Below are 10545 nucleotides of genomic sequence, written 5' to 3'. Positions count from 1 at the left end.
GACAATGAGTTAGAGGTCCCACAATGAATATTATTTTTATTACTCTTCCATAAATTGAACATCAGATTAACTAAACCAAACACATTAAAAGTTCAACTGAACAGTTAGAAGGTCAGCTAAGGATAGTAGGGACACAACCTGTAATTACAATTCCCAAAGAGATGCATGCAAATATTCAGTTATATTGCAGCAGGTAAGCTTATCAATGAAATTAGCCATTAGTTTTAAAACTAAGTGTTAAAGTTGACTTTAAATAATTTGATCACAGAAAAAAATGGGTAGTTATCATTTAGTTACACCATTTTCTTCAGTGCAAATCTGTATTTCAAATATGAATGATGGCTAATTAATGATTCTCCAGGGGATTGGTTTCTCTGACATGCAGCAAGTAAACAATGCAGGTTAATACTGCCTGCTATTGTAATTGTATATTTAGATTTCATGCAATTCATTTCTCTATGTACAATAAAATCTGGCCTGGCCTGGCCTGGCCTGGCCCGGCCCAGTCGAAAATTGGGCTCTTCGGGCCAGGCCAGGCCAGGCCAGGCCAGGCCGGGCCAGGCCAGGCCAGAGATTAGAACATGCCGGCTGGAATACCTAATATTGACAGATCTTATATAATCTAAATGGCCAGTGTGAATGGATAGAGGATGAATAAGAACTACTTGATCATTGATAATTCATCCGCATTGTTCATGAATGGGACTACTTTGTGTAGCACATGAACATCCTTCCTTTTGATGTGATTTGGAATCAAATAAAGATACTACATGATTGTCAGAAATACACTTAACTTTGGTAGCGGGATAAATCCCGCAACCAAAAAAGAAAAATAACACTAGAACATAATTTTACAACATTACACTTCACAGCAAAAAGGGGAAAAAGCTTTCAAAGGGAATTGAAAGAAAAAGAATTGTTTTGTGTGATGTTTTATCCTTTACCACTAAAAAGTGGCATTTTTTTATTTTTATATTTTCGGTCCATGCATTCAACGAAACTTTTAACTTCACCCAGCATATACATGACAGAAAATACACATTACATACGCATGATGAACAGGTATTTTTACTGTAAAATCTTACATTTTACTAATTGTTTAATATATAATTATTTATAACTCATGGAACAATGTCGGTATCTAGCAAAGTCCATAAAATACAATTAATTACAGTAGCTTAAAGATGTGTTATATTATGCTTTAATTTGCATACTTCAATAATTCTATCTAACCAAGATGCGTTGCCCAAAAATGTAGAGCCAAATTTACCTATATATGCCAAACAGCAGGTTTATCGATATTTTAGTGTAAAGGGAAACAACTACAACGGCACATAAGGCAAAAAATCAATACCGACAAGAGTTGCGGTTCTCGTATATTTCACGCTCAAAGTTGGGGATGATATTCGGCTTTGGTTTCAAAATTAATCCTTTTTCACTGCCAGTCATTGTTTACATACACACTGATTCAGTCTTTAACGAATAGTTTTGATTATTTGTGAGGAAAACGACAACATAAATTACATCGAAAATGTTTTACTATGAATAAATAATATAAGCTTTTTCTCCAAATCATTCAGCTTTTAAGATTTCTTTTTAAAGCTTTCGGGCAGTGTCTGTCATGAATTATTATACACACTGATTTAGTCCGTATCAGATAGCTGTGGTTTTCATGAGACTTTTGTGAAAGAAAACAACACAAACATGCACCACAGATGCACCTCAGAATGTCAGTTCTGCAGCTAGTGTATTTTAGAGGTGCATTAATTATCACTCCTTGGCAAAAATGCTGGACATTAAGTCAGACAAACTTACAACTTTAGTCAGACCGAGAAAAAAGTCGAAAATATGTAACTAGCGAAACGAAACCGTTTTACTTTTTATACATATTTTTGTATCCAGATATATTGAGACGCACCATGAGAAAACCAGCATAGCGAACAGCAAGGATTCTGACCAGAGTGGTGTATGGATCCGCAGTTTGGTTTGGGCCCATGCTGGTCACAAATGCACTATGTTGTTTTTCTCATGGTGCGACTCGAATGAATTTAGCTGAAGTGAGCAGACTCTGTCTTGAAACAATTCATTTTTTAAGTTGGTCAAATCTGTTATCCGACGACTTGCTACGGTCTGACATATTGCCTTTTCAAAAGGGCGAGTATTAGTATCATCGCTGCGCCCACTTTCACGGGCTTACAAGTTGAAGAAATCGTGATACAGTAGCACCACTTAGTCAAAGCGAGCTTGAAACACCTCTCAGCTTGGGCGACCTGTGGGTTTCCACGTTGATAATTCGTGTTTTGTCAGACGAAATTATACCGAATACATGTGTATCTATGCATACATATAGTATCTTATATTGTACATTTGCTGAAGGAAGATTATCCGTGAGGGAATATTATTTAGAAAACATACATGTCTTTGATTCTCACGGCAGGTCACATTGCAAACAATATCGAATGAATTTTAACTGAATGTTCTTTCATTTTTGTTCACTCTCGTATTGTAAGCATGTTTTAGTATATTTTGTTCTTGATATAACGATGAACTGTACATGTTCAAGTTATATCAATAAAGTACCGTTCCGTTCATTAATCATCTCACTAAATTTGCGCTAATTAGTGTTAATTGGCAGTATCAACGCCTGAGGAAATCCATATCACCGCTGATTATCGATTTTCTATAAATAGCCTAATCAACATGCGGTCATATTTTTGCGTGCTTGAAACGAAAACGGGACAATGCAGTCAAATATTCAGTAACATTCTTAGATCACTAGGGTTGCATTAATATAATATCTTACAATTTGATAGCTATGACAAAATTTAAGTTTGTTCTGACATATTTGAAAAGTATTACAACTTGCTGGAAAAGCTATCAGCAGTACAAACTGGTATTGTCTATGGACCGGAAATGTTTGGAAACTTTTGAAATTCCGTTTCTATTTTTAGCCGCGGATTATTGCTATCAGAAGTCATTGTTCTTTATCAAATAAAGCCTTAAATTTCGGAAGTTATACATGTGACACTGCGGTTAGGAAACATTTTTGAATTGTCAGTCTGGATTCCCAGGCTAGGTTTCTTTATACATAAGCTACCTTTTTCAACGTTATAAGCTACGTGACCTCTGGGGCAGTACTATGCAATAGCTAATCAATATCATCGCTCCAGTTCAGGTGACATGAGGTCATCGTTTATTCACGTGACCATAAATTTGCATATTTGTATTCATACACGTTGTTGTTGTTTTAATTAAAACGTTTACCTCAGTTTGTATTGATTTTAGTAGCCGAATTTACATTAAAAATGGTATTAAGGCATATATTGTAGCTTTTCAAATTGTGCACGTTGTGTAGATAATTGTTTACCTAGAAAGCTTGGAACTATTTTTGGTTGTGTTGTTAGGATGGTCTTAAGAACTGACAATATTTTTTCAAACGGACTATTCTTTTTGACACTGGTGGCAGCTAGCAGCCGCCAAAAATGTGATGTAAGCCTCAACACCCCTTATGCTTCTATCACGGACTGAAGCGGACTTCTATTTTAACTGAAAAATATTGGACTCCATGGGTGGACAAGACCAAGAATGATAACAGCAATCTGTCAAGATATGAAGTGATATATTACGGCAGCCAAATGATGTTTTGTATATGCAAATGTACTGTAGATGAAATTCGTGATTCGAACACGGTCGCTGATTGTGTAAACCGAGCTGCTTACTACTGCACCACTGACTTTCTTTAATCTATAATTTTTTACAAACCTCTCTAGAAGCATAAAGCGAGAGTTCAAAATAGTAGCAAACTCGGCTTTATTAAAGATATTAATGTGACATACTGAAATTTGCTAGTAGCAACTAACATTATGTATTAGAGATCGATAGATTGGGGTGCAAGAATTAATGGGATCAGAACAACATTGAATACTAGTATAAGTATTAAATTAATAAAGACAGTTTTGACTGTAAACAAAAAAGTACTCAAGGATGTAATATTTTAGTATTGTGGATATTATTATAATAATACAGTTCTGTAAGATCCATGTACCACAAATGTGGGGATAAAGAAGCTAAGAACACAAGTGTATTTTCACTGCAACTTTAATAGATGGACTGAAGCATATAGGCGGGAAATCAACAATATCTAGAAAATGCTGACCAGTGCAGCAGAGCGTGATGTAGTGGAATTTTACTAGTCTAGTTCATTCAAGTAGCATAATACGGTTACAAAGCATATAATGTCCTAGCAACGGCTTAAGGAAAACTGTTTTATTCAGATACATTGAATGGACTCCATAGTCCAAGCTGTATAGAGAGGTTTGTCATTTGACTTGTCCTCCTATCAGTTTGCCTTAACTAAGACCGATATGTATATATGCTTTAAATGTTCATATTTTTAAGCTTCTCAACATGATTCCTAAACTAAGTATAAACACAAAAGAATAAAGGATAAGCAACAGCTGAGGTCGAGTTAAAAGATAAACATCGGTATCTATGCAAATATTTAACAATGTTTTTATGTCAAAGCGTCTCCACATGTGGACTAGTAGTTTGACAAGCTGATGGTATCTCTATACGACTTTTAACGGTAATACGATCTATAACTGCTGAAATATAAAAGCTAGTGCTTGAACGACAATATCAAATATTTGGTAAACAATCTGTTTTGAGACATAATAGTCATAATAAACATCTCCATATATGGATGTAAAACGAATAATTTCAACTGACGAAATGTTGCTAAAAGACATAGTCAAGTACCGCTAATATCTAGACATATTCAGGATTTACAAGGAATGTCAATTATTTATCTTGTATGTAGTTAAATAGGTTTATTTTACATTAAATATTGAGACAATATGTAATCCCAGACGTGCACATGCAGCACGACCATTTGCTTAACCTTTAGCGTGTGGCTATCCGTTTTGCAATCTATCTATCTATTTAAGTTTAATTACGGTCCATCCGCCCTTTCAGACACAATGAAGCATATAAATGCCACGTAGAGTATAGACCGCTATATACAACTACAAAAAATGATTCAGATCATATGCTGTTTTATTACTGATGAGTGCATTATGTATTAAGGCTAAATTAGAGAAATCTTTATAATACGTTTTGAACTTTTTTTTCATGGCATATTTTCATGCGCTTCGGTCACGTCTGGGGTTCTGAAGTGTTTTAAAGGAATACACCTTCGCTTTTCAGCTTAGCCATGCTCGATGGATCAACAGACCTAAAAACATAGGTTTAATGCGAAATGACGCATTCTTTAACCTTATTGTACTTACATATGTATGAAAATATCAACGGACTGTAGAACAATGTTCAGAAAACAGTTTATATCAATAGGAATATCTGCCGATTAGCCTGGAAAAAAAACGGGCAAAAACCTTACATCGGATTAATCTGTCTTCAGTGTTAGCCTGATATTTTTGCAAGCTCTGAAATACGGTAATTATTATGAAGATTTTTCTTTAAGGCGCTATTTTGTTATAGTAGCGTATGAATTTACGCATCCATTCATGAATTATAGCACGTGAGTCATCTTACATCCCTGGGTGTAAGATGAGTTCTCTAGCACCGGAAAAGCACGGGAAAATCCTGTCCGGCATGCAAGAATATGATACAACTAAGGTAGCAGGGTACACTTAGATTCGAAAATTTTGGTCACGGCCAGGCTTACATGTGACGAGTCGCAATATTGCACTTCCCTAATGAGCAGAATATGGGTAGCCATTTTATAAATTTCGTGCATGTTTTGTGCTTTTAAATGGCAAGATCAGGACTCTCATACAAGAAGAAAGTTATCAAAACGAAAGTTTTACATATTCCATTAAAAATAGCATGCAAAAATCATCAATTTTGCACTTATTGAACAGCAGGCTGCAATGATCCCGCTGCAAGAACAATGCCCAATTTTATTGCATTTCTCAATTTAATAGTCCCTACTGAACTACAGGATATAAACGGAATGGGGGCCCATCCAGCTCGTTTTTTTTTTCCACAAAAAAGCGAAAAATTCCCTGAGTATCAATCAACAAGCACGGAATCCTTCCGTGATTTGAATTTCCCGCGCCAAGGTGACTCACCGATTCATACAAAGCTAGCAGCAGTTAGTTTTACAACTTACATCAGAATTTTACATGTATCGGCTGTTTAAATTTTCTAAAGAATTAACAATCATTATCTCTCACCTTAATTTTCAGACAACCAAAATCACGAAGTTCTAATTATAACAAATATTGACGGGGGCCAAAATTCGAAGTGTACCCTGCTACCTAAAGGAAACTTTTACTTACTAACCTTTATATGATAAAATCCAAACAAGAACTGCGACATTTCTGAACATATTTACTCGCTATTTCAAACACGCATCCCTATCAGCTTTCATTTACAGATTTTAATTAAGCTAGATATCAACAAAATCAAAATACATACATTGCAGTATTAATTACATTTCTGGTCGATATTCAAGTATCAAAAAACAAAGTATAATTTGCAACTGTGTTACTGATAAAATAAATTCAGTCAGTTTCTAAGAAGTTAGCGGATCGTTCCATCTCTATCCCATTCCGTAACAGAGTTAAATGGTACCTTTAGGAAAACAATATATGGGAATCTGTACATACCAGGTGAAAGCTAAATCAAAGCACTATATTCGCCTTTAGGAATGCGGTTATTACAATTTCATTTTCTCTGTATAGAACTAAAGAGAAACTGGTTGATACCGTCTTTGCAAAATGACTTTTTAAATAAAACTATTTTCATCTTTTACAAAATACATACAAATAACTATAAAAATGCCACTCGATGCTATGATAGATGCCACTTTTGTAAAACTTAACTTTTCCGCCCTTCGTGGACCAATTTACAGGGATAAGGTAAAGAAGCCAGGCTATGTTTCATGCGAAGCTTAGTAAAGCTTGCGGGTTAGATGAAATTCCAATAGAAATTCTTCGCAGTGATACCTGCATTGATCTACTATTCAAGTGAATCAGTTATTCCTTTGACAAAATCGTGTCCCTTGTGATTAGCTCAAAGAGATTATAAATCCGACCCCGAAAGGTGATAGAGAGCACCTATTACACTTTTACAAATTTATGCACATAATTAGGGACTTGTGCAATTAGATTAATAAACATTTCTATACACGTCAAAATTGTATCAGTTTTGTAGTTACTACATAGTACTGTCAATAAGAAAGTTTGTCCTTTCACCTCATAATTCCCAATTTATATTAATGATTCAACTGAAGACTTTAAGCGGCTGAAACGTTGTATTCTTATGAAAGACCTCGTGGTATCACTCCTGTTTTGTACTGATGATGAAGTCTTGACAGCAGAAAATGTGTCCGATATGCAACATATGCGTTATAATCTCCAAGTCTTGTGTAAGAAATGGAAGCTCGGTCTAAATGACGACGGCTCTTGGAGCAGGTAATGATAAATATAACAATGATGGTGGCATGTCATTTCATATGTACAAAAAAAATCGTGGAAACTGTTATTCGACTGTTCTAGTACATAGGGTTACAGAAAACTTCCAGAGGTTGTGTTTTGAACAAAGCAAAACGTTGATTATGAGTTTGGGACAGTTTTGTATGAAGTGTTTTGCGCCATGATAAAATTGTACTTATCTCTTCATAGTTAAAGAAGAGCAATTACTAATATGAATTAAGGCACTGCCTCAATCGGGAATCGATCCGACTTAAACTCATCCCATAACATTTGAAAAGAACTTGTCTGATGACAGCACGGAAGGACACATTTTGTATAGTAAATATCTCATTTTGTATATCGCATGTTACCGTAGAGGGATCGGTCCCGATTTTCGTCGCTAAGCGTCAGATCGATTCCCTATCAATTTAAATGTAGATTTTGGAATAAAAACAACACTGTCCATAATGTATTGTATTACAGGTAACTTCCGCCTCTTGGATCGGCGCTATCTCCGGAGAGGTATATTTATTTGTGTGCTCACTAGGATTAGGTGTGCACACTACGTGTATATACCATATACCAATATTTGTACCGATGTGCAAGACGTTGCGGTTCGGACAAGTTATGTGGACGCTGATTAGGCACAAGGAAAAAGCGTATTCTTCCAAAAAATCCGAAGTTAGACGCTCTGTGCACGTGCCGAAGTACACATTTTTCAATTTGATAGAATATGTCTCATTCGGTATATCGCATGTTACCGTAGAGGGATCGATAGGATCGATTCCCTATAAATTACTAATTATGTGATCTCATAACTTACAAATATATACTCATGACGGTATAATTATGTACCAGTGTCTCATAAGCCATATTTCACTTTATGTTCAACAAATGCAGTTTTAATTTTTTAAAGGTATATATTTTTAGAATATGTACATTCCGTATGTATAGTTTACACAGCTTTTATGCTTAAATTTATACAATAATTTGTACATTATTATCAACAATACACCTTGTGTATATAGTCAGCAGAATTAATTTTAAAACAAGTGTTGCATAATGTCCTACCTGGACGTGACCGCTATAAACAGATAAGACTGTACAGTGAAACACCGCTCGCTCGAGCATCGATGACTCGAGCACCTGGGCTCGCTCGAGCAATTCATGTGGTCCCGGCCAATTTCCTTCTATTTTCTATGTGAAATTACCATGGCTGGGTCGAGCATCGATAACTCGATCGCTCGAGCATGACACCTGGTCCCTGTGTATTAATTTACTCTTTGTTGCTTATGGCAAACTCGAGCAAGAGGTGTCAAAATTTTTCACAACTTCGGAGATCAAAATGCATCGGTTAATTTAAAATTTTTGCACGTCGTGAGAATTGCATGATCTATTCCCCGACTATCTTAAATGTTTGTTTGTCGGTATATTTGATCTAATAATGAGATTAATTATTGATGAAAGAAAATTTTATTGATCAAAATTGTTATTAATTAATATTTCTTTTTATTACTTTTTTTTCTGCGGGATCGACAAAATAATTATGAGATTTTAATATTTTAATCAACAGTTGTTTGCATGCAAATAAAGGAAATAAGATAGCCTTTTCATAAAAAATTGAGACGATAATTATGAAATCTTAATTTGGAGAAGAAAATTGCGAATTCGATTACAGTATTTCAATAAAAAAATGAAATGTCTTAGCTGTTTCTTCACATGTGCCATTTATACGATCTATCATAAATAACGTTTGTAATACGTTTTTTGAAAATGTCACGAGTGTGGTATTATTACGCATCACCGTTTCCTCTGCAAATGGTCTCGATGACAATTGGTAAAACAAACTTCAATTTTCTTCGTATGTTGGTCAATGTTTGGGTCGCTCGAAACCATGGATAACTCGAGCATTTTGCTCATCCCCTTGCGACCTCGAGCGAGCGGTGTTTAACTGTACATTCAATTTTGTAACGAAAATAACGCTATAATCGCACAAAGACCAGTAAGAAAAGGCCTAAAAATTAATTCAAAGAACATTATCTTTCTGTGAAATATTCTATTTTCTGTCACACGTTAACTTCTGTATGTAAGCACATCGCACAATTTTGTTTCAACGTCAATGTATGCAGGATCCAAAAACATGATCGGGATTACAAAAAAAAAAGGCAAATTTGCAGATGGATTTTGAGGGAAAAAATTCAGAGGACGAGTTTGCTATATTTTTTGTAATTTTGTTTCATTGCTGGAAGATAACTCATACACAGAATGTATATCAGTAAACTATAATGGTAATGAAAGTGTTACAAAAACCCCATATGAGCCGTGCCATGAGAAAACCAACATAGTGGGTTTGCGACCAGCATGGATCCAGACCAGCCTGCGCATCCGCGCAGTCTGGTCAGGATCCATGCTGTTCGCTTTCAAAGCCTATTGGAATTAGAGAAACTGTTAGCGAACAGGATGGATCTGACCAGACTGCGCGGATGCGCAGGTTGGTCTGGATCCATGCTGGTCGCAAAGCCACTATGTTGGTTTTCCCATGGCACGGCTCATATATAGACAAAAATACTAATTTCAAAGCTTCTGTGAGCTCTAATGAAAGGTTACTTTGCAAAAAAGATGTATAAATGCCACACAATAATAATGGTGGTGATGATGATGATACGAACATCTTTTCATGTAATAAACGAGGGCTACATATTGCCAATTTAAATATTAGACATGTCCTTAATAAACTTGATCAGATACTCAGATACGGTATCTTTAGGTTCAAATAAATGCACATACGTTTTAGGCTTATGTGAGACCTTTCTGACACCAGAGACAGCTATCTCAAAATAAGTAATTATACTTGTGAAAGGAAAGACAGGATTGGGAAAAAAGGTGGAGGTATATACTAATATAAATAGCCAATAAAGTACCATATATACGTCGTGCTGATCTCGAACACCGAGATATTGAATCAATCTGTATTCAGGTAAAATATGATAATTCTAAACCGTTCCTTATACTGTTTGTATACAGACCTCCGGATGCAAGTCCATTATGGATAGACACTTTGAACAAACACTAGATAAAATTGATCGCTTAAATTTTGAAACTCATATTC

The sequence above is a fragment of the Mercenaria mercenaria genome, chromosome 2 (assembly GCF_021730395.1).
Source record: "Mercenaria mercenaria strain notata chromosome 2, MADL_Memer_1, whole genome shotgun sequence".
Lineage (NCBI taxonomy): Eukaryota > Metazoa > Mollusca > Bivalvia > Venerida > Veneridae > Mercenaria > Mercenaria mercenaria.
Note: the sequence above shows the minus strand (reverse complement) of the source record.